Source organism: Alligator mississippiensis, chromosome 4, assembly GCF_030867095.1.
Source record: "Alligator mississippiensis isolate rAllMis1 chromosome 4, rAllMis1, whole genome shotgun sequence".
NCBI classification, from domain to species: Eukaryota; Metazoa; Chordata; order Crocodylia; family Alligatoridae; genus Alligator; species Alligator mississippiensis.
Genome location: NC_081827.1, coordinates 210,943,090 through 210,967,625, shown reverse-complemented (window position 1 = coordinate 210,967,625; position 24,536 = coordinate 210,943,090). Strand labels below are relative to the sequence as shown.

Below are 24,536 nucleotides of genomic sequence, written 5' to 3'. Positions count from 1 at the left end.
GCAGCTTATTCCTGCTTCTCAGGTCTCCCAGTGAGATATTTCACTTCCCCTTCCTTTTCTTTATTCTATCCCTCTTATTTCCTCTTCCTTTATTGTCTTATGCACTCCTCCAATACCATGAAATCTCATCTCAACACTATAGTAATTCTACAGAACCACCACAAAATCTTTGTTTTCCAGAAGGAAAGATCAAGCATTATTCTGTTTTAATCAATGTTGACTGCCACTTCAAGGACACTAAACATACTGGATGTCAAGCTTTGATTTCTTCAATGATGTCAAATATTGGAGGTACCATATTTATTAGGGCAGTGCATAATTTTTGGCCTGAACCTTTTTTTTTGGTGAAAATTGCAGATTTGGATTGACCAAAACCTTTTACAAATTAAGGTTGATTTTGGTAAATGGCTTCAATTAAAATAAAATCAAAACACACACACACACACACACACACAACCTAATATGTTATATTTTAAAAACATATTTTAATTTGAAACAACCTTTTATTTTGAAGATTACATCCTTTTTAAACTAAAATATTCAGCTCAAAAAAGAAATGGACCATTTTGTGCTGATCAAGGGAAATATGTCATTTAACCTAAAACAATTTTTTTTCCTGTACTGGTGATTTCTGTGCAGTTATATCAGGGATAAATTAATCCCAATATGTACAGCTTGCAGATACCAATAGTAAGCATGACAATAAAATCTTTCATAATTAAAGTGTGGCAAGGATTTTTGTGGGAGATACCTTTTATTGAACCAACTGCATGGTTGGGATAGACTTTCAGATGCCACGCATTCTTCAAAAGCTAGTCTAAGTCTATCCCAACCAGACAGTTGGTCTAATTAAAGATATCACCCACAGAAATCTTTGCCCCTCATATATTTTCTGGACCATCACAACTACAATATCACTTCAACACTACTAGAATTAAAGTGTCATATTTTAATTTTCATACATGCTTTAGTGATATTTCAAAGAGGGTCAAGCTTGGATAAAATCCTATTTCTCTATGTAAATTTAGTGTTTGATGTAGCTTTCTAACAACACTTATGATCCATTAAAATTAAAAGAAGTTATTGCAAAAAATATTCTATTGTCCCAGTTTGCTTTCTGTATTTGTCAGTTTCTTCATTTCCTTTGAAGAGTCAGTTCCTGTCTTACTGAAAAAAAACCCCAAACCAACCGTGCCTCCTCCAAACTTTTAAAAATGCTAACAGAAGATGAAACAAATTATAATATTTTAAAAGTAAATTTAAAAAATAAAAACAACCCCAAAACCCAGGACACACTATTAAGAGTGCTCCATCAGAAATTTAAAATAATTAGAAAATTAACAGAAAATAAGTTGGCTCTGTCATTTCAAGATCAGTATATTATAACAAGGATATATTATATTATAATAAAGCAGGCCCCATTGACAAGGATACCAGTGCTCAGAGTTTCAGCAGGATGTAGTTGTATTTATGCTCCACTGCCTTGGCTTCCTGAATGTTATTGTCTTTTCATTGTAGGTTCAGGTCAGACTAAGATCTAGTCATAAAAACGTCATGATTCCACTACGCAGACCAATCTATGGTGCACCCAACCAAGTGCATAGCTGGATGCCAACATACACAATGCCCATGGTAGAGCAACATAATAAAAATGGATAAATAGAAATAGATAAATTTGTCTGAAGTTAAAAAAAATCTGAATGACAATTACAATAATAATTTAAAAGCAGTGAATCCCCAAACATTTTGGAGGTGTATTGTTGGTCATTATCCAAAATTAGTCATCCTTTTCCAGACTTGTTTACTTCATCACAAATTTCAGCTCTATCTTTATTACCAGCCCAAAACACAGAGAAGTCTCTCTCTTGGAGGCTGGATACAGTTGCATTCAGATTGATTGTGGTTTGAAGCATTTACTCTATCTTGAAAAGTAAAAATAATTATTTCTGCCTCTTTTTTTTCATACAGTTGGCCCTATTTTAGCTCTGTCTCCAGCTTTAGCTGGAGGAAGTAAACTTTGCCCTTCATTTCAATATGAATCTCTGCCTAGCTATGTGACAGGAAGAGGATGTGTTTGCATTGTTATCTTCCCTTTGAAGTGAAAGAAGAAATCTTGAAGCTTTGTTTTGACTATTAAAAATTCCTTCTAAAAACTCTCCCATCTCTGACTTTGTATATGCTACACCTGTCTAGATTCATTTGTAGCACCAGAAGGGAGCTTTGAGGCCAGCCTGCTACCTTTTGATCAGAATTTACTTTATTTTACCACTTCAAAGTGCATGAGCTCTTAGTAGTCAGCTGGGGGGGGATCTAATCTGGTGAAAACAGTTGGATGACCCTCAGAACTGGGACAAGTACACAGTCAGTACTAGACCTAGCACTCCAACCAGTAGCTGTTGAACTTCCAAAATGTTAAAACACAAAATAAAAATGATTTATTTTTTATTTTTGCAGTGTTAAAAATCTAATAAAACCAGCCATGAAGAAAAGAATGTTTCAGAGTGTTCTTTAAACCTTTGAAATGACCACATCTCAGAAAGCATGTGAAAGAGTTCAGAGCTGAAGGTCAGTGCTTGAAGAAGCTGATGGTGACTAGGAGCCCAAAAAAAGATCAAAGAGTTACTAAAGCTATCCGTCATTTGAATAAAGGCAAAACAGCAGGTATTGATCACCTCTTCGGAGAAAGGTTGAAAGGAGGTGGGTAAGGTCATTACATAGAGGTTACAGATGAGCAGAATCAAGATCAAATGATAGAATCATGAAAGCAAGTAATCAATGTACGATATACAGCATCCATGCTATGGCATTGCTGAAGGGCAGTTTCATGAGCTGCAAGAAGCACGAAAGGAAATATGCCATGTGGCCCAAAGATAAGCCAGAGTGATATGAAAAAATAGCACAGCAACATGGCAAAGGAAAGCCACAATACAGCCCTTGGTTGTTTTGCAGAATTATCTTAATGAAAACCAGACAACCAGTTAATTTGAGCTTGATAACTGAAGAAATGCCCTACAGAACCCAGAATCAATTAGCAGAACTGGATATAAAACACAATAGTGATTGATATTCTAGGACATATCTACACGTGCATTAGTTAATGTGGATTAAATCTAGTACCTCCATTGTGAGATACTAGGAAAATGTGCTTTAGTCTGTTTTAATGCACAGTAACTAAAGGGTACAGTTTTTAAGTGATGCTTAACGCACATTTAGCTTGTTTTAATGCGTATTACCTAATAGCACTGCTTTTAGTAACACTTTAATGTACCTTAAAATAGGCTAATGCACATTGAAGTACATGTGTAGACATGTCCCTAATGTACAATGATGACCACTTTCAGATTTGTCTGTAATGCACAGAAGCATTGGACAATCGGGCTGTGTGAAATTTTGCCGGCTGTTTTGTTTTGATGCTGTTTCGACTTGTTTCAAGCTCAAAACAGCGAAATCAAAACAAAATGAAAGGCTTTGAAACAGCCTCTAAATGAAACAAAGGCAGTTGAAATGTTTCAAAAGTTTCAAAAGGGAGAGAGAAGAGGGAGGAAGGACTGCTCTGATATTGACTGTGTAGCTGGCCAGTGACTGTGATCCTTCTCTGAGGTCCCTTCCAATCCCAGTGCTCTGGGGGAGGGATGGAAAAATGCATAAAAAGCAGCATTGTTTGAACTGAGCTGCTTTCTGCCTTGTGGTCAGTTACTAAGCTATGTCTTGCAGCAGCTCAGCAGCATCAGACAACAAAAGCTATCATGTCCTACTTGCTAGCCTGGTCATAACAAGTGGGATTCATCAATACCTTTTGCTTTCTACCTTTCATTTTATTATTATATTCATTCATTCCTTTCAATTTATTCCTCCCCCAAAATCCTCTTTTTGTTTTTGTTAGTCTATTTTGATTCTTTTCCTCCAGAAAAGAAATCTGTGCTCTCTCTCACAGTGTGCATTCCATTCACTGTGCAGGGAAGCACAGCATATATTGCATATTATAATATAGAATTTATTTGGGAACATATGCTACATACATTTATATTTTTTATATAAATACATACATACATTATATAAATACACATACATATACAATTATCTACATATATTACATAAATCAGATTACATTATAGAAGAACACACAGATTTTCCAGCACACCAAGGCAAAGACACTGTGAAACACACCATGAAGCATGCTGGAAAGGCAGCTGGCAAGCCTTCGGGGAGAGGCGAAAGAGGGGGTAGAGGGAGAGCTATAAGTTCTGCCCCCAAACTGAGACGCAGCCTCTTTCCTACAACAAGCAGGTATAAGGCTTCCCGTTCTACAGGCAGCAAGGAGGGGAAGCAGTGCCACTGCCTGTGCCTGAGTCTGCATTTCCTCCAAGAGCACCAGCCATCACCCCCACCCCCCACCAACATGACAACAAGCAGCAGCACCAGCATGACAGTATCCTCCAGCCCCATTTCACTTCCCATGCTGTGCCAGAGGAAGAGCTGGAGCTGGATCTGGATGCGAGTGCCATAGCAAGGGAAATTCTGGGGAAGGAGGGGGAATCACCTGAGCTTGTGCTCCACACCCCTCAAAGTATTCTCTAGAGCCTCCTTCCCCAGAAGGCACTTTGGAGGAGGTTGAGGTAGAGGGTGTGGAGTCAAGTGGCTCAGCTGAGTCCGCTCCTCCTGCTGCTGCACCTCTGCCTTCTGAGGAGGGGGAAAAGACAGCATCCACACATGCACCTGCACCCCAGAAGTGAGCAGGTATTCTGGCCTGGGATCATTTTGAGTTGGCAGATGATCCCACATATGCTATCTGCCTGCACTGCTGAGCCAAAACCAGCTGGGGCAAGGGAAGAAAACACATGATCACCATGGGGATGCTGATGCATCTCTGCAGGCACCACCCCCTTGCCCTTGCTCCTCCTCAGCCTGGCACCAGTGAGACCATGCCCAAAAAAGAAGTCTCCTTCTCGCTCCAAAGCCCCTGTCCATCCCCCAAAGTAGAGGCAAGCCACCTTGGAGCAGTAGGGGAAAGGCAGACAGAAAAGGGGGCACGTTGCAAAGGTGAGTGAGATCACCCAGAGCACTGGGGAGATGCTTGCTGTTGATGGCCAGCCCTTCTCCTTAGTTGAACAGCCAGGGTTCAGGCGGCTCATGGCACTTGTGGCCCCATCTTACCAAGTGCCTACATGCACCACCTTCGGCAGTACGGTGGTGCCCTCCCTGTATGAGGCATGCAGGGAGTACTTGAGGGAGGAGCTGTGCAAGGCAGGTCTGCAGGTGGCCCTACACTTCATTTTGGACATCTGAAGCAGCTGGGGTGGAGATCATGCATACCTCTCCCTCACAGGGCACCGGTGTGACCAGTCAGGCCATCAGTAGGCTCTCCTTCAAGCCAAGATGGTGGATGAGTCCCACACAGCAACTGAGATCATGGGGGTCATGAACTGCTTTGTGCAGGGGTGGCTTATTGGGCAGGGTGAGCTCACTCACAGGTTCATGGTCACCGACAGTGGGGCCAATATGGTCAAGGTGGCCTGTGACGCCAAATTTGTTGGCATCCACTGTGTGGCACCCAAGTTGCACCTAATTGTCAGGGATGCCATGGAGGGGGACAGGGCTGCTGGTGATGGCACCAGCACCAGCAGCAAGCTTACTTCCAAATGCAGGAAGGTGGCAGGCTACTTCCACTAGAGCACCAAGGGGGGCAAGGTGCTGTGGGACAAACAAGCAGAGCTGAACATCCTGCAGCACAAAATCATGCAGGATGTGGAGACTCAGTGAAACTCTACATATGTGATGCTCAAGAGGCTGGTGGAGCAATAAAAGGCCATCCATGAGATGAACTCGCTTGGGGAGATTGGGATCAGCAGCCCCCTTAACAGAGCTAAGTGGGATACCATCTCCCAGACATTGGTGGTCCTCAAGCCCTTCCTCAATGCCATTGACACCCTCAGTGCTGGTGATGCCTTCCTTAGCCAGGTGATCCCTATAGTGAGGGAACTTCAGAACCAAATGAAGAAGTTCCAGGGGATCAATATTCTTGGCTGGGGCAAGCTGCTGTCACCAGACATGCAGGCATTGGTGAGGCGGCTGAAGAAGGTCATCAGAAAATGGCTTGATCCCTTGCAGTCCAGTACAGTCCATGTGCTGGCCTCCATGTATGACCTGAGGGTGAAGGGGAGCATATACAGCAGCCAAAGCCTGGATTAGTGGACGGAGGTGCTTGTGAAGAGAGTCAGGGAGGCAGAATGGTGGAGGCAGGGGGATGTGGAAGAGGGGAATCCACTGTCCTGTGCAGCATGCCATCCACCAGCCAGTCCCCTCCTCCACCACAGGCACTGTCAATGTGGACCAAGGGCATGGCTTTCATGGTGGGGTCCAGAGGCACCAGACCCCACCATCAGGCACATAGGCAGCCACCAAGGCCCGAGCACTATCTTGCCAAGGACATGGAGCCACTGCTGTGTGACCCCCTTGGCCTACTGGGCAAGCTGCAGCCAAATGTGGCCAGATCTGAACATGATTGCCTGGGAACACCTGTGCTGTCCACCAACCAGTGTTCCAAGTGAGAGGGTGTTCAGGATTGATAGTGATGTAGTGATACTCCACCACACCTCCTTGGATCCTGGTTTGGTGGAGCAGGTGGTGTTCCTCAAAGTAAACCTGCCACTGCTGGGTTCCCCAAGCTCCAGGTGCACACTAGGTGAGTGCCTCTCTCCTCACTCCATCTGCACCTATTTCCTTTTTTCATTTTTTTAAAACTGAAAACCATTTAATGCCTTGCTTTCAGAGCTGGAGGCGGCACTCACTGCATCACCAGCCAGCAGGGGAAGAACATGTCCCTAATGAACTCCTGTGCCAGGATGAATTTGAAGGTATGAGCTGAGGCTATGGGGAAGGAGGCCCCAGGTCCTGGGCATGACCACTAAAACTGCACTCTGCCAGGGTCAGGCGGCCTGGTGGGACTACCAGTGGCGTGGCAGCCCCAGGAAATGCCAGGACTGAGGATCTCCCTGGTGAAAGGCAGATAGGAGGCACCATAACTTCCAGCTACCACACACATGCACACAGTCCTGGCTGAGGAAAGCCCAGACCCATTACATCTTTGACAGGCCTGAGGCTTGCTGGTTGCGGTGGAGTTGTGAGGCTTCAGGTGAACTCAGCTTAGCTTCCTGGGATGCTAGCTTTTGGGTTGAAAAACCCTTCATCAGGCTGAGTAAACACCTGTAGTTTGTGTGTTTGCTGTTCCTGGATGGAAGGAATAGTAAACAAACCAGAAGCTGGCAGGCAATGCAGGCAAAAAAGCCAGTTAGTGAAAATGGAAATGGAGGTATCAGGGGAAATAGCAGGTAAAAGTGGAGAAGTACCTGGGGAGCCAGATGTTGGTAGGTTGTGTCATAAATCCAATGTTTATATTAAATCCATGAGTTTCTGTACCTAGGAGGTTGATGAAGTGCAGTTCATAGGCTTGTCTGTGAAAAGTGGTTTGTAAATTCAAACAAGCACTGAACCTTGCTAACCTCATTGCCAGAAGCCTGCACTGGCTTCTTTACCATTCCTTCCATCCAGGAACAGCACACACACCAACTGCAGGTGCTTCCTCAGCCTGTCGAAGAGTTTTTCTACTAAAAGATACCAGATTGACCCAAAGAACCTTGTCTGCCAGTGCCATTTTCTTAGACCAACACCCCTAGCACCTGTTCCCGGTCAGGTGACTGGAAGGAGGCAGGGCCCTGAGGACATCTAAGTCCCAGGACTGGGGCTGGCAGGAAGAGTTTTCTGGCAGCTTCTGGAGAAGAAGCTCCTACAGGAAAGGAAAGAAAGGCTCTGTGACAGTTTGGCTGCCTGAGATGCTGCTAATGCTACTGCGATGCTTACTAAGTTATTATTACCTGTTGTTATTTAAAGTGGTGGACTGGACTGAGGCTGTAGGGGAGGAGGAGACCTCATTGGGGCACACTACCATGTTGTGTAGAGGTTCCAGCACCAGTGATGGCGTGCCTTAACACACACACAAAGTCAGACATGTCACGAGTTTTGCTTGTCAGCAGCTTGAGGTGCAGTTTTCCAGAAACCCCTGCACCTATCTGCTTGAAACTGGACAGTATTTGTGGCCTCAGCAGGGGCTACCCTCCCTGATGCTTTCATTTGAATCAGGCAAGAAATGAGAAAGTTATAGGCAGTTTTGTGGTTCCCCATTACAGCCTATGGGCCAAATATGTTGAAACAGTTTCGATGAAAGGAAACAACCGTGCTTCAAAATGAAATGAAACGTTGAAACAAAACACTGTCCCTTCAAAATGGTGAAACAGAAGTTGAAACTAAACAATGCTGTTTCTCACAGCCTTATTGGACAGCAAGCCCCTACCTTCTTGGAAGAATATAAATAGTGGCATGGAAGGAACATATAACGTCTGATGAATATAAGGAAGGGTTCTCCTTGAATATAAGGAAGGGTTCTCTTTATTACACTCTCAATTTAATTTTTGACCTCAGGAAATACCATATCTACCCAAATCCAAGATGATTTTGAATTTAAGTCACCCCCAGAATAATTAGATTCTATACATGGACAATTTATAAATTTGTTATAATTTTCCATGTATAAAATGTAATCATTGGAAGGTCATCTTAAATCTGTTCCTCCCCACCACCACCAACTGCAGCAGGGCAAGCAGCAGTAGGGGGCAGGCAGTGGCAGACCCCCTGCCACCTGCCCCCCACTACCAATTGCCACAACTCCTGCATGCCCCTCCTTTGCCTGCACCTTCTGTCTCCTGCCAATGACCATGGTGCCTGTACCATCTGACACCTGCTCTACCCATTGTTTGCTCACTTGCTCTCCCTCCTGCCCTGGAGTCAAAGCCAGAGCTGGAGCCAGAGCCGGAGCCGGAGCTGCCGCTGAGTGGCCAGGCAGGAGCTTGAGTCATCATGGGCTCAGTGCCCAAAGGCGGAGTGGGGCTGCAGCCAGAGCCAGAGCCAGAGAGTAGGCAGCAGGGGAGGGAGGAGGAAGGAGGGCGAGAGCTAGCAGGGGACACAGGCTATGGGAGGCAGAGGAGGAAGGGAAAAGGCAGGGAGAAGAGGCTGTGAGGGACAGAGGTTGCAGCTGTAGCTCCAAGATACAGTTGCCTCCTGTCCCCTGCTTGTACTTGCATCCAAGATTAGAAGTTTTTCCCCCATCATGTTAAATAGGGGGAAAAACCTCATCTTGGCCTGGCCCCTCTTGAGAAGGGTGCTGTTACCTGAAATGGATAAAGTTTTCCACATGTCCATCATCTTATCCCTCCCCTACCCCCCAACAAAAATAAAAGTTGGGGCCTATGTTCTGGCTTACATAGTTTAAGGAAGACATACTAACTAATAAACAAGTACTCTCCAAAGAAGGCCTAAACAAGCCTAATCTTAAAATAATCTTAAACAACTGTCTCTAATGTCAGAAAGAGGAAAGGTTATGCTTAGAACTGCATGAAACAAGCTATATTTATATCCTTCTGTAATTAAAGATTATCATGAAGAGAGAATGTTACTCAAAAGCCTGAAGTATTTCAATTGTGAAATGCTTTAAAAAACTATAGTACATTTCTAAAACAAGCCAGTAACTTTTACTCTTCCTGCCTTTACTTCTAATGAAAAATAAATTATGAAGGGTTCCATTTGTTTCAATGAACAATAACATCTCAGTTGTCAAGCTTCGTCCAGTCATATTTATCTTCTCTAACCCCATCAATGAAAGTAAATCAGTTTTTGGCTCAGATTCTAGGTTACTCAGTATGTTAAATTACTACTTTATAACTGCACACCTACTGAGACAATTGAAACAAATAGGTTAAGTATTTCCACCGAACAGTCTCCTAAACCCCTTCACACACTGACTCGCACCAAGATTCTAATTTTCTACATAAACCTTGTTGGTGGACATAAAGCCAGTTAAAATCAAGGTAGCAGCTCTTTTGTTGTATTTTAAGATAAGAAAGTAAATATGTTTTATGCTTGCTCTATTCTAAAAGCCTGTGGAAAAGAGAGATGAACAGACAGAAAACAGGAATGTGCATGTACTTAGTAGTGCCAAAAAGGCTTGGATGGTTTCCAATACCATAATAGTACAAATAAAATGAGAGTCTGGCTTTACAGTTTTCACAGTTCCGTAAGCTTGGGTTTAACATTCATATAATTAATGTGACTATAATGAATTTAATCCTGATTTGCACTGCCACCAGTAAAAACAGAAACAGTCCAATAGAACTGTTTACGTCATTGATAAAAGCAAGATTTTTCTCTTCCCAACAATACAGAGCCAATATAATTAGAGAATAGAGGGGGTCATCAAATTCCATTTAATATTGCCTTTTTTTCCACATGTTTTGTTCAGTTAAATCCAGTGATTTTAAGAATGTAACCCTCTAAGTGTTGACCTTTAAGAGGTCTGAGAGATGGTAGAAGAAGTATAATTTCAAAGACTGTCATAGCAGCACTGGCATGCATAGTCAAGAGAGCTGGAAAGCAGCAGTATAGTTAGAATAGTGGGTGCAGACAGAAGTGCAGCTCCCTGCTGTAACTGAGAACACTTTGCAGGAAGCATTCTGAATTACAACAATCCCCTGGAACAAACAGAAGTTCACTGTTGGTTCTAGGGGGAAGGGGAATCTAGCTGATGGCTGCCAGCCTGCAGCAGGTTTCCCCAAGCAATGGCCCCTTCTCCCTGCCAAGCTGAAAATTTTTCAGAATGGGAGCGGGGAAAGGGAGTGAGGAAGCTCATCCTAGGGGTTCCCCAGACAGCACTAGGGGGTGGGATGGGTGAATTGGAGCCCACTCACCTTGGGGGGGGGGGCTCCAAATCACCTGTCCCACCCTCCAGCAGAGGCTGAAAAGCCCCCAAACCAAACTCCCTCCACTCCCTTTCCCCACTCCCATTCTGAAAAGAGAGAGAGGCTGGCAGGCAGGAAGACAGAAGTTACAGAAGATGCTCTGTTTTGAAATGTCTTCATCTCACCCCTCATGCAATGAGAGTTCAGACCTTCACCTGATCAGCCATTTTTTAAGCTGTTTGCAGCCATTAACTTGTGTCTGGTCAGGGCTATGGCTTTTTATGGACAAATCAGGTGAAAATTGTCACTTCCATTTGTGCCCACTAGTCTTGTGAGCAGAGCCAGCTGTCACGAGGAGAAAGAACCGGTGTTGGCAGGAACTGAAAACCAGCAGGAGACAGCAAAAGAAAAGAGGGAGCTGCATTTCCGGAGCAGTTGTTCAGTGAGGGTAGAGTGGCCCCAGAGAGAGAGGGAAGAGAGTGGAGACCCTGATGAAAATAAGAAAGGAGGCACAGCACGTTGGGGCGTGGGAGGAGCTGAGTGGGACAGCTGCAGTGAAGAGGATCTGGATGTCCGCTGGCTGGGCAAGATGGAGAACAGTGCTGAGCCGGGAGAGACCAGGTGAAGTATCACAGCCAGGAGAGTAATCCAGAAGCCTGCACGACTTTAGAAAAACAGAGTCAGCCGGGAAAAGGAGACTGAGCCTTTCTAGAACAAGTAAAACCATTCTTGTTTTTTTAATCATCACAACAAGATTGGGCTGAGTGAGAGCCCAGGAGAAGGACTAAACATAAAGACAGTACCTTCGATGTCTTTTAGTGTGTTTAAAGGGGAAGACACCTTTTTTTTTGGACTTATACCCCTTGAGAGAAAAAACGGAATCAGGTTCTTAGAGCCCAAAGGACTGAAGCTCATCCTTGTTTATTTTACTTGATTTTATGTTTGTGATGCTTAGAGAGAAATTGGACATAATATTTACCATCCCTGGAGAAGTCGTCACTCAGTAATTTGGAGAACAGGCTTTGGTCATGTCCTTCATCTCCAGGATCAAGAAACCAGAGAAAAAAATGTGAAAAGAGAGATAGATACCTAATAAGAGATCCTTATCATAAATAACACATGCTGTGAGTCTCCATCTTTTATAGTCAACCAGATCGTTTTTATAAGAACGTTTGAAACTACAAGGAAATAAATCAGTATCCCATTGTCCAATGCTGCTTAATTTGTACCCTCCCAGTATAAGCCCTTTAACATCAAGATGTGGCAGGGAAGATTCAAGATCACTGCTGAGACAAACAGGGAATAATCTTGTTATTTGAGATCTAAGCAGGTAGCCAGTGAGTTACATACATCATAAGACTAGACAGAATACCTCACACTGGCCCACAATTTTTGGGGCCCCCTGCAAGATATAGTTTTGGGGGCCCCTGATGCGAAGAAGCCAGCACCAGCGGCAACGGTGGTGGTGCTGGGGGGAGGAGGGTGACAAGCAGCTGAAGAAGCCGGCAGTGGTGGGAAGGGATGGGGGGGGGTGGCAAGCAGCCAAAAAAGCCGCTGGATATGAAGCCACTGGTGGCAGTGGCGACAACGCAGAGTGGTGGCAACCACCCCCGTCTTGCTATGGCACTGATTTGGAGTGCTCACGGCCTCAGGGGGCCCCTTGGCTGCAGGGCCCCTTTGGCCACAGGTTCCGCAGGATAGGATGGGCCAGCCGTGCTTGTGGGGCATGTCTTCATATACCATGTCACTAATGCTGATAACTGTCACCATCAAAACATGCCCTGCACACATCTTACAATTCCTCACATGCCATGGAAAAATATTGGGTACCTGGCATTAAAATGATATTGGACACTCCCAGAACTGTTCTCAGGAGCAGGCTCCAGATTCAGGGCTGCAGAGCAGCACTGGGTACACCTTGAACGGGCATAAAAAAATCAGCTACAGGATACATTTTAAGCATATGACCCACCCAGAGTGGCACTAGGTGCTCAGGGTGCAATCTGACTGCAGTACTCCTGAGCACTATGTGACATAGTGTAGACCTGTCCTAAGACCACAGCAGATGTGAAGTTTAAGATGATGAATTTAGGCTGAAGAACTCTAATTTCTTCACTTACTCTTTTGAATATTATACAAGATGCTGCTGCAAACACCTAAACACATTAATAACTTTGTTCGTGTGAATAGTCCTATGAAGCCAACTTATGAAATAAAGTTATTTGTGGATATGATTGGAGGATTTGATCCAGTAATTGTTCTCACCCTTTTTTATCTCATTGAAACTGTGGATGGTGTTGTTAACTATTCCTTGAAATCAAAGCTAACATCTTGTCAGATTCTAAATTCTTTATTCGTCCTTTTACAGGAAATGTGAGGACTAGAAGGCTAATGTTTTGAGGAATTCTATAACGGGATTCTGTGCATAGAAAAAAAAATCATTGATACATTAATTTTTCCTTACTAACAAAGATCATTTACCACAAACACCGTGTTTATTAGAATTCATTTTCCTGTACTTCAGCCAGGAGGAGTTATTTTTTGATTGAAAAAGAAAAAAGAGTTCTCATCATTCTTATTTATTGACCTTCCTCACGTTTAACTGTTGACAAATTCTGTCAATAAAAAATTGCCAACAGTTCCTCTTGAGTCTGCCTGACTGAGCCCTTGTAATTCCATTTTTATAGAAGAAATGATGCTCTCAACTTCGTCATCACTAAATAAATCAGGGATATCACCTTCAAACATAAGCATTCTAGTTAGCAATATATGTTCATTTTGTAAAATTCATAGCTCTGTTTATAATCCACAATCCACTGCTTACAGTAATAATAATTAATGAATAATGATAAAAACATTTTGCAATACTTTAGCACCTCTCACTTTAGCATCTCCAAGCACTTTAGAAAAATGAATTATGTATGTAAGCTTCAGAACATCCTGTGAGCTAGATGTTTTTATATATATAACAGTTGGGAAAACTACTACAGGAAAACATAATGGCCAAATGACATTAGTGAGCAGTAATTTGCACAAACAGTCATACTGAAATGTATGGAACTATTGCTTTCAGCATGTCTTAGTCTGGCACAAAGTATTTTGATTAAGGAGTGTTAGATAGCAGGACTTTGTCCTGGAGTCAAAAAATCAAGATTCTAATGACATTCATGAATATGGACAGTTCAAAGAGACCACCAGACCAAGCCACTGTACTGGAGCAGGATCAAGTATATCTAAACTAGACAGGTATTCTTCTAACCTGTTTTTAAAAACTTTCAGTGATGAAGATTCTATAGCTCCCCAGCAATCTGTTCCAGTACTTACTTGTACTCCAGTAGTTTGAAAGTTTTTCTTAATATCCAACCTAAATCATCTTTCCTGCAAAAGGCATCTGATTTATTTTTGTCCTCCTCCCATTGGAGAAAGAGAACAATTGATCACTGTCCTTTCTTAAAGGAACATGCTTTTACATCTGGGAAGGCTGTTATCAAGTCCCTTTCACTTCTGTCATTGATTAATTATGTGATCTTGGGAAAGTCTTTAATCTGTCTGTACCCCTGCTTCCCCTGTCACCATTTACCTGGCTTGTTCACTTAAGATGGTAAGTTTTTTGGAGCCAGGCCTGTTTGTCATTATATGTTTGCACAGTGCCTCCCACAATGGAGCCAAATCCTCATTTGGAACCTCCAGAAACAGCTATAATGCAAATAATTATTAATAATAAAGCAAATGGCAGGAACTAAACCCAGGATTCCTGGTTCTCCATTTCCTGCTCTAGCCAACATGCCTTTGTCTCTTATTAATCATATTATAAGTAAAAGATTGTTTAAATTACCCTCAATAAACATTTCTTTGCTTATACTTTTATCTAAGTTCTATTATATTAGGCCTTTACTGTTATTCCTCAAATATTTCTTTCAAATACATCAAGCCACACTTCTAAACTGTCTTAAGCTTTTCCCTTATTGCAACAAGGTTATGGGAAACAAAGTATAAATCCTCACCTTTCCTCTTATTTATTTATATTTGTTTAGTAGGTACATTTGGTACACTAATAGCTTCCCCCACCCCAACCACCCCATCTTTCTTTCCAGCATTGTGCTTGTACTCATGTATAACAGGCTCTTACACTGTTTCTTTAGCATTTCAATCAAAATAATAATGGTGCTGATATAAAGTGACTCAGCCTCCTTGGTAGGATGGCAGTTAATTTTCTTGCTTTTATCCAGAATTTCATCATGAAAACCTCTTTCATCTTATCAGTAAATCCCCTTGGAGAAGACCATTACTAGCACATTTTACCTCAAATGCCAGTATAAGCACTGACCCAAGAATTAACAAGAAAGACTGAGTATGTGCAATGATGAGTACAGGTAACCAAAACATAAAAGGTCTCAAAAGTCATAGTTGGATGGAACATCTCTATCAATACCCATAGTTATGACTGGCCCTCACTTCAGGGTCATGTGGGGCTCAAAGATTGCCCTTGTTCAAATACGACCTTCCCTTCAGATTCCTCTTTTCTGATTGCAAATACAATAAAATATAGACTAGAAGTAGTTAAAAAAATCTTTTTTTTTTTTAATTAGGGTCCCATTTTTTAATTTCATGAGGAAAATTCAATTTTCAAGGCTTTAATTTCAAGTTTTCTATTTATTTTCAATTATATATTTTAAATACTTCAATTACATTTAAGTGACTTATTATTTCAATTTATTTTATTTTCAATTTTATGTGTGCCCCCTTAATTCTGTTAATATATAACATTCATAATTGCCTCAAATTGGGGAAAAAAAAATTCCTATTGACAAATTTATTATATCTTTTCTTCCAGCAATCTGTACTCCTCCTGAAGTTGGAGTATTCTTGGAAAGCTACCAAGTGGGAAAAAATGAAAAGGAGTAAAAGGAAACAGGTGGAAGTAACAAAACACCAAGAAATTACTCATTCTATTGATTCAATGGGAAAAAGAGATGGAAGAAAAAAAAGATGAATCTGAAATTTTGGGTAGCTTTTAAAACCAAACCATAAATGTCAATATGAAAATAACTAAAACATCTGTTTAGCATTAACTCATTGAAAAATATCATTGAAAATTACAAAATCACATTTTAGGTGGATGCATTTTCCAGTCAAAAAGAACTGAGCCAGCCTGAATTCGAAGTTTTCTCACTTTGTTTTTCTTCCTCTATTTCTTATTTAAAGAATAAAGCTCCTGTTCTTTTTCCCTCCTATTTTATTTCTCTTCACCGTGGTATCTGTCACTGCCCTTCGCAGCAGCTTCATATCTCCCCTAGTTTTATGCCCTCTTATCTTTCTTCCTTAGTTCATACCCATGTTCCCGCTTCCTTAGCTGCTCCTTCAACCTCTCATAGTTTTTTCTTTTTCTGAGATCTTCCCCTATTGTATCTTTTGCTCTTTTTTACCCTCAAATACATTTCCTAGGTCCTCCCACACCCAGTACCCTTCCATTTTTTGGGTTCCCTCTAAAATATCTTCAGTAAAAGACACTTCTACTGCCTTTGCTTTTGCAACAAAATTCCCCCACTAGCCTCATTCCTAATAAGTGTGATTGTTTTCTTGGGGTTTCCTCTTTCTGGGTTCTCTCCTCAGTATAATCTACAATTCACTAGATTATTCCTGCACAGCTCGAACCTAGCACGATTGTAAGGGCAGCCAAGCAAGAACAAAAGGTTCCAGTGCCAGTATGCACTGGTAGGTGCCAGTATGCACTGTCATACCAGTGCATGCTGGAAAGTGCCAGTATGCACTGGAACAACATTGTCAGCTAGATATGGCATGACAGTTGAATGAGCTGTATACAGACTGTTGTATACAAAGCCTCAGTTCCAGCTGTGACTTTATCAGCATAGTCCTGCATCCAGAAGTCATCTGAAGGTCTTGGGCAGTTCTGAAATTAACCAGAATGATGTAAGCAACACTGTTAGAGACACCTTGTATTACCACTGTTATTTGTTTCCCAATCTAGGGAACAACAGTCTACCCCAATACTTCTTTAAGTAAGGTATCTTAGAAACAAATCTGAGGTTTTATTTCTTCATTAGCTAAAAAGTTAATTTCTCAGAAAAGAGTTATCAGTAGCATTTGTCTGAATTACAAAAAGACAAAGTATGAAGCTTTATATTACACTGGTCATAATAAATAGAGCATCAGGAATAAATTAAGATTAAATAGGTTTTGGTTGGTAATTCATTTCTTTTCCCTGTGGAGATTATTGTATTTTCATTTTACATTTTATTTTAAAGGATAAACTGTCATGGTTTTCATTGGGGTAGCATGGGTGCCAATCAGTCAGGGTCTCAGCATTATACAAATAATAAGCAATAATAATAAGATTTGCTTGGTAATCTCAACATGTCTTAGAGAATTTTTAAAACTAATATCACAGAGATTAAATGCTATTTCTAAGTTTTTAAAATCAATTTCTCACAGACAGCAATGCACAGGTACCTTGACCTTAACTTTAGGTAATTATTCTAATTTGAAAGTTTGCAAGGAATCACAAACATCTGCAGCTCTTTCTCATGTTCACTCTCATCTAAAAACTGTTATTCTACATGTTGTTTCTTTTTCTGTTCCCTGTTTCTTTGGACCTCTTCCAAGATTTGCCTGGTTATTATTTAAACCTTTTCTCAGTATGTTAGTGTGTTGGTATTTGTGCTCTGCCTCCAGTGACTTATGGATTATTCCACTCTCGGTGAGACATTTTCTATATCCATTCACATCCAGATTATTCAGCCCACTTACAGCAAATATAATACCCACATAATCAATCATTACACTTCTACATCTCTAAATAAAACCATCATTCCTTTATTATGTTAGGCAAATGATCAAATTAATGTTTTCTAAAAATTCCTGCCAATTTAGGTCCCTGGGCTCCCAGACTATCTTTTTCTCCCACCCCTTTTTTATTTCCTTTATTTGCAAGCAATACCCCATTACATCAGCTAACATTTGTGGATATATTTTGGCCTTCTGATTATTTCCATCATAATTAGGAATGTGGAACTATTAGATTTTTCAGTTTGACTACAAAACAGAACCCCTTCCACCCCACAAATTTTGATTTAATTCAAATCAATTTATTTTCTCACCCCAGAACATTTTTCATTTCTATTCCATTTCTATTTCAAGCATTTTTAAGAAAGAGAATACAATGTGGGGGTTAGGAAAAAGAAATGGTACAGCTCTCCCTTTCCATACCCAGTACTTCAATTGTTACACCACTCAGCCAAGATTTCCCCTTCTTTCTGAGGGGATTTGAATGCATATAGTTGAGGAGAACAGTTAACAACCTTATTACAGGATATTCTAGGGAAGGGACTCATTTACTATCTCCTGTTGCTGTTGTTCCATCTTGTAGAATGTACTTATATATTCACAGGGCATGTCTACATATGTATTTATGCACACCTAAACTTAATGCGCCATTGCTTAAGGCGATTTTGCTGCACATCTATATGCGGATGAGCTAATGTGCATTAAGGTACATTAAATTTAGGCACCAATAGATAAGTCACATTAGTACTCATGCAGATGCACTAATGTACATTAATACGGTGTCTATCCATTGACACACACCACGTTAATGCACATTATGTGTAGATGTGCTATCTACACATTTGCAATGTAGCTATTTGCTCATAAATTTGATACCTGCTTTATGCAGGTATCAAATTTAGGCTTGAATAGCCTAAAATCTCCCTTTTTAATGTGCATTAAGGGCACGCATGTGTAGATGTGCACCCTTAATGCACACTAAATTGGGCTAACGGGCATTAAATGCTTATGTGTAGACACACCCACTGAGACAGAAAGAGACAGTGAAAACGTAGCACAGAAGTTAAGGTGAGGATTAGAGAGGAAAAAACAAAAACAGAGTTAGAATTATGTTATAATCTCTCTGGGCATTTTTACACATGCTCAGGGAGCTGCAGGGGTGTGGGGGAGGCGCTTTGATTAGCAAGCGGTTTTAATTACTAGTGCCCAAGTGTCATGTGGACCAGCTTCCCCCATGCTGAAAAATGGTGGCGGGGCATTTTGAACTAAAGCTCTTCAAACAAGCTTTAGTTCAACGTGCTCCACCGCCATGTTTTGGCACAGGGATGCTAATATACATCTTGCCAGAGCCTTCTGTGATTAAATCAAATCTGCTCCGACACACTGGATTTCCAGCACATTGGAGCCAGCTCCCTGCATGAGTATAGGAGCCCACTATTTGCCATGGTGCATTACTTTTGCATGTGGACACATGCCTTGGGCAAACACTTGAGCTAAAAACAGATGTGGGGGATGGGGGTTGGGGGGCAAAGGCTAATTTGAGCTAATTGCCATTCAAGATGCATGTATAAAATAATAGCCCTGGTCTGTTTTAATGCAAGTTAAATTTGGGATAATCAGCCCTGGATTAAACCAGCTGGTCTCTTTTTAGCCTTGGAGCCTTTCAAATGTAGCAAACCCTCTCCAACTTTAACCATGTATGAGGGAGGGTTAAAGTTGGAGCAGGTTTGCTGTGTATGAATCATTTTCAGCTTCTTCACATGTAACAATTAGAAAGTACCAGCTGCTTCCTTTTCTCCTTTTGAAAGGGCTCCAAGCATTTGTGTGTCCACACCCATAAGCAATAGGTACCAACTTGAAATGGGCATTGTGAATCTCTATTTACTAACTGAAGTTTATGAAGCACCAAGCCTCAAATGAGAAGCACAAAATGTGATTATTACATAATCCATATTAATAATGAACTGCCAGATGCCATGTTTTATAAGCTTCCACATTATAGCATAAGCATACAGACAAAGGGCTTTTTTTCTGTTCCTACTTATACCAGTTTAAGGCCCTGATGCAGTAAAGTACTTAAGAACATGTCTAACTTTAAGCATACATGTGGTCTCACTGATATACATGTGCTTAAAATAGACACTTGCTTAAGTAACTTGTTGGACTGGAGCTTAAAAAAAGCTAAACTAAAAAATATGATGACATCATTCCACAGCAGAAACAGTATAAGTAACATCAGAATTAGACCCATGAAAAATATTTATTGACAGGTTCCTGAATCTCTGCTCCCTTTTGAAAAAAATGATTTTTAAAAAATCCCATATTTTAACAAATCGCTTTCTCTTTTATCTTCATAAAGTGTTCATTAATTAATGCAGTTCAATACAGTCTGCAGAGCTACATCTGTTATTCTGTGGAGCCTCTAGTACAAATCCTATTCTGGTGAAGTCTGTCTTACTATTGTCCTAATAGAGCAAATGGCTAAAGACTGAGTTCTTTCTAATGTATATGTGTTATACATGCAATTAAATTCCTGTTATAGTGAAGAATCACTGTCAGCAGAGATTATTTTAATGGATGTACAGTACTACTTTAAACAAAGTCTTCACCATCTGTTCATCTTAATTATAAATGCAAAACCAACATATCTTACATTAGCATCAGAAAATAGTGAAATATCAGCGATTAAAATGCCCATATATACTCTTTGTACAATACTGAATGCATCTGTGCCATTTTTCCTCTCCCCCTCAAACCAACGCAAATTGGGAAAGGGGGAGGAAAGTGCTTATTTGTCACAGATAATTTCCTGACATGGTTGAACATTTTCCTGGTAAACAAGGATTTGTTACAGAGGATTTAAGAACACTTCTCAGAGATAGGTAGTATACCAGAACTGGCCAATCTCTTTCTATCCATCTTGTCTTTGGCCACATTAATGGAGGGGGATAGGTGGAGGGGAGGGCTGTGCTATCATAGAGGCTCTGGCAGCCATGGCCCCATGGACTGGATCCAAACATGGGTCATCTGACCCATGAGAAGCCCGACAATCTGAATCTGGCCCAACAACTCATGTGAGTTTGATACCTTTGGCCTAGATGATGGAATCTTGGAGCTGAAATCTCCTCCAACTCCATAGTTATAGTCCCAGCTTGTGTTACAGTAGGTCAGCAGCACTACTGTAGTTAACATGGAGACAAGCTTCCTGTTCAGGCTCATAGGCTGACTCCAATGATCTTTAAATTAGCTGTATTTCCTGCATATCTTTGATACAATTAATAAATCAAATCTGAGGTTGTCTGACCAAGAGGGATCCTAAAATACATCTTCCCTTAAGAAATCTTGGAACTTCCTTCTCGTTTGTGTACACTTGGGACTTAAATGTGGTTCTGATTCTCCCATACTAACATCAGTGACTTTGGATTTATCTGAGCTAGTGCCCAAAACCCACGGTTTTTTTGAGCAAGAAATATTTGCAAAGTTAATTGGGTTAAAAGTTGAATCTACAGCATATCTTTAATCAAGCTGATGTGTCAGCATTAACAACTCTTCTGCTCCTCTCATTGGACAACACAAACAGCACAAACAAGGAGTCCATGATCCTTTTGAATACAGATGCTCGTCTTCATATTTTAGTGCAAGTCATGGTAACCCGCTATAAAATAAATGCTGTTTGGAACAGCTGTATTCACCAACGAAGGGAACGGCAGTTTGAGCACAAAGATACATGGATGGGGCCCATCACCACCACATGAAATGACATATTTATTTAACCATTCCTCATGTTTGCTTAGAACAGGGCACTCTGCTATTGTATTTTCTCTCTGGAATGGGACAGAGTTAGGGGTAAAAGATTGAAATGTATCCTATATTTGCTTAGGTTTCAAAGGTTTAATTTTGTTTAACTTTTACTTTAACATATCTTGGTTTGAAATACACCTATGTTTGACATTCTAGAAATGTAGAAGGCAATGCTAGGCAACACTGTCTCTGTGCTAAAAAAATATAACCACAGGTACAAATTATATATAAGAATATTATTTTTTTAAAGACTTGGTCCACAACTGTATTCCAGATTTAAACCGACATCATTCTGCTGAAATCAATGCCGACATAAAACTGGAAAAACACAACAATATATCTGCCCTTGCATTTCTAACTTCTGATATTTTGGAGTGGTATATTTGTCACACTATAAATGTTTGCTTTTCTGCTGAGGTCCTTCCTGTATATAGCTGAGATATGCTCAGACCAGGGTCATAGATCCTTTCTCCTCACATCTCTGACCAAATTTTGTGGATTTCAAAGATTTCCTGAAGGGTAAGCATCCAGGCATTTCCACTGAGAAATCTAGCCTCAATCCGTTTAAAATTCTAAGTCAAAACCAGAAGAGAGACATTTTCCTAATCTGATTTGTATGTGGTTTGGGCCACAAGACTTTGGCTCTTGACAAAGGAAATTCACAAGAAAAAAATAGAAGCTGGACTTGTAAGACATCAAAACCTTATGGGTAAGGCTGGTGAGATTCACTACTGGCAAAGCACAATATAAACCCTATACTCTGTGAAGCCCAAATTCAAAATCCCAGCAGACAACCACTGCAGATTCAGACACTGCTTCTTCAGACTATTCGTATAAACTCATGAAAAAACAGTAGCACAGATACACTTGTCTGCTTAATGAATGAGAAAATATATGCAAGACATTGTAAATCTCAGCTAATTTTATTTCACAACCCTGTCACACCCTTTTGTGGGTCCTTAGCATTCAGTGAGATCTGTTCAAAGAGATGGTTGGTATCAAGTTGTTAAGAAGGACAAACAAACCCAAACACAGGTGCATAATACAAGACTGTAGGTTAGCATACTTGATACAGGATCATTAAACATTTTACTGCTTGCAAGTGTGGATAACTACAATATAAAGAGTAAGCATCAGCTTCTATGCAAGTCTTTAACTACTTCAGTGAAAATAGGTTTGGAGAGGTATCTCCCAACAATTTTTTACTTTGAAAGATGTCATGGAAAGTACCACAAATCATTAATGCTGACAATCTGTACTGGTGAAATGTGTGTGGCCTTATATTACACCATTTTCCCTAACAATACCAAATATTAAAATGGAAAAACGTTTTGTGATAAACAGCATTTTTACTGATTGCACATGATTATGTTAAGCAGCTTGTTCTACTGGTGTCACAAAGGTGACTTAATAGCTCCTATAACTAATCTTCACAGCTGACCTCTCCCCTCTGCTGATGAAGCTTATTCAAAACCTGCTGCCCTTTACTCATTTTAAGATCTTATATTTCTGAACTGTTTTGGATCATGAATATATTTGTTAAAGTTCTTTTTTTAAATCTATAAAGACTTATTCTGTGATCTTCTAAGTCTATGGTATATGAACATAGTGCAAAAGGATTATTTTTTATCATTGTTATTGTTATTATTCTTATTTACCTGATGCCAGCATGTCATTAATTAAAACAGGAAAACGCTCATCAAATATCTGAGCATCTGTATGAAAAAACACAGTGCCAATGTTCTTCACTCCAACTTTCAAATAAAGCATGGAAATAAATCTTTCACTCTGAAGAAATAAATAATATAGGTCATTTACCTGATCTGAATATTATCTATTTCAACACTGAAACAAACAATCTCTTAGAAACATCAAAAAGAAGAAAGTAAAAAATGTGAAGGAAATTATACCTAGTAACCATTCCTCCATCCATTCTCACACACAGAGACACCCCTATACACACAGTACATACATTCAGTACTCTGACTGCTAACACACAACAAGACAGGTAAAGTACTGACAGTCTGAATAAGAATATTAAACAGGAGGACATTTAAAACCAATAAAATATGAATGCTATTTGGAGTAAGAGGTATTCTAAGTTCCTAACAAGGTCAGAAAAAGGTGAAGAGGAGAGAAGTAAGCACTCCATATCAGAAATCCAGAATGTAATGTTGATAAATAGATCCCCTGGGACCTGTAAGCAGGCTACCACAAGCAAAACGCAAATCCATAGGGGGCAGTACATAATTAACAATTTGAAGATGTAGTCATTGTTACAAAGGAAGACTGAAAAGACTACCCAAAAAGTAAGTAAGCTACTTGCTCTTGGATCAGCTTGCTGATTACACCATAAAGCCATACTTTTTGTTCCCTGTATACCTGTTTAACTAGTTTCCATTACGAATGTCTTCTGTCACTATTTAGTTTTCCAGTAAAATACAAGAATTCTGGAGGGGGTACAACGAATATGTCTGGTAAAAGAAAAGCAGTGGAAAAATAATTTTTGCGGGCAAAAATGAGTAGTGAATAAAAGCAGCATCAATATCAGCAAGACATATTTTAACCAGTTTATAAAAATAAAAGTAAACTTGAGGGTTTGAGTTTTTATGAAAAGTGAACTGTGCTGTTATGTAGATCATGAATCAAAGCAAACTACAGGGGTGTCGCATCTTAAGCAGGGGTTAGTTTCTGAGGTGAGCGCATAAGGCAAAAATTGCACAGTCAAATCGCTGGCTAGCGGTGACTGCCTCTGCCTCCAAAACCTCTCGCTGCCACCGCGGAGCCGTGCTTGGAGCTGTGCGGCCGATGGCAGCGGCACAGCACGGGGTGGTGGGGGGGATGGCTGCGTGCTGCCCGGCCCCCACCACGCTGCCAAAACCTCCTGCCACTGCTGCAAACTGAAGCAAACTGAAGCCCCGCCCCCCCTCCCACCCCGCGTAAAGTTGAATTCGCGCAAGTTAAATGCACGTGTAACATGACTGTACTGTACCAAGCCATTATGAACTCCGGGACCCACCTCTCTGGGGCCAATGGGATGTTCATGAAATAGGGGCAAATCAGGCAGACTGTTTTGTAATACTTTTTCCGAGACAAATAATATACTTAAGATCTCTAAGTGTTTTCTGAAACCACCAAATATTTTAA

At 40.8% G+C, this 24,536-nt stretch overlaps 1 pseudogene; it reads right to left on the bottom strand.

The window, feature by feature from the left end:
* The window catches only part of LOC102577168 (dynein beta chain, ciliary-like), a 264,557-nt pseudogene that overhangs the window by 100,614 nt on the left and 139,407 nt on the right, over window positions 1–24,536 (bottom strand).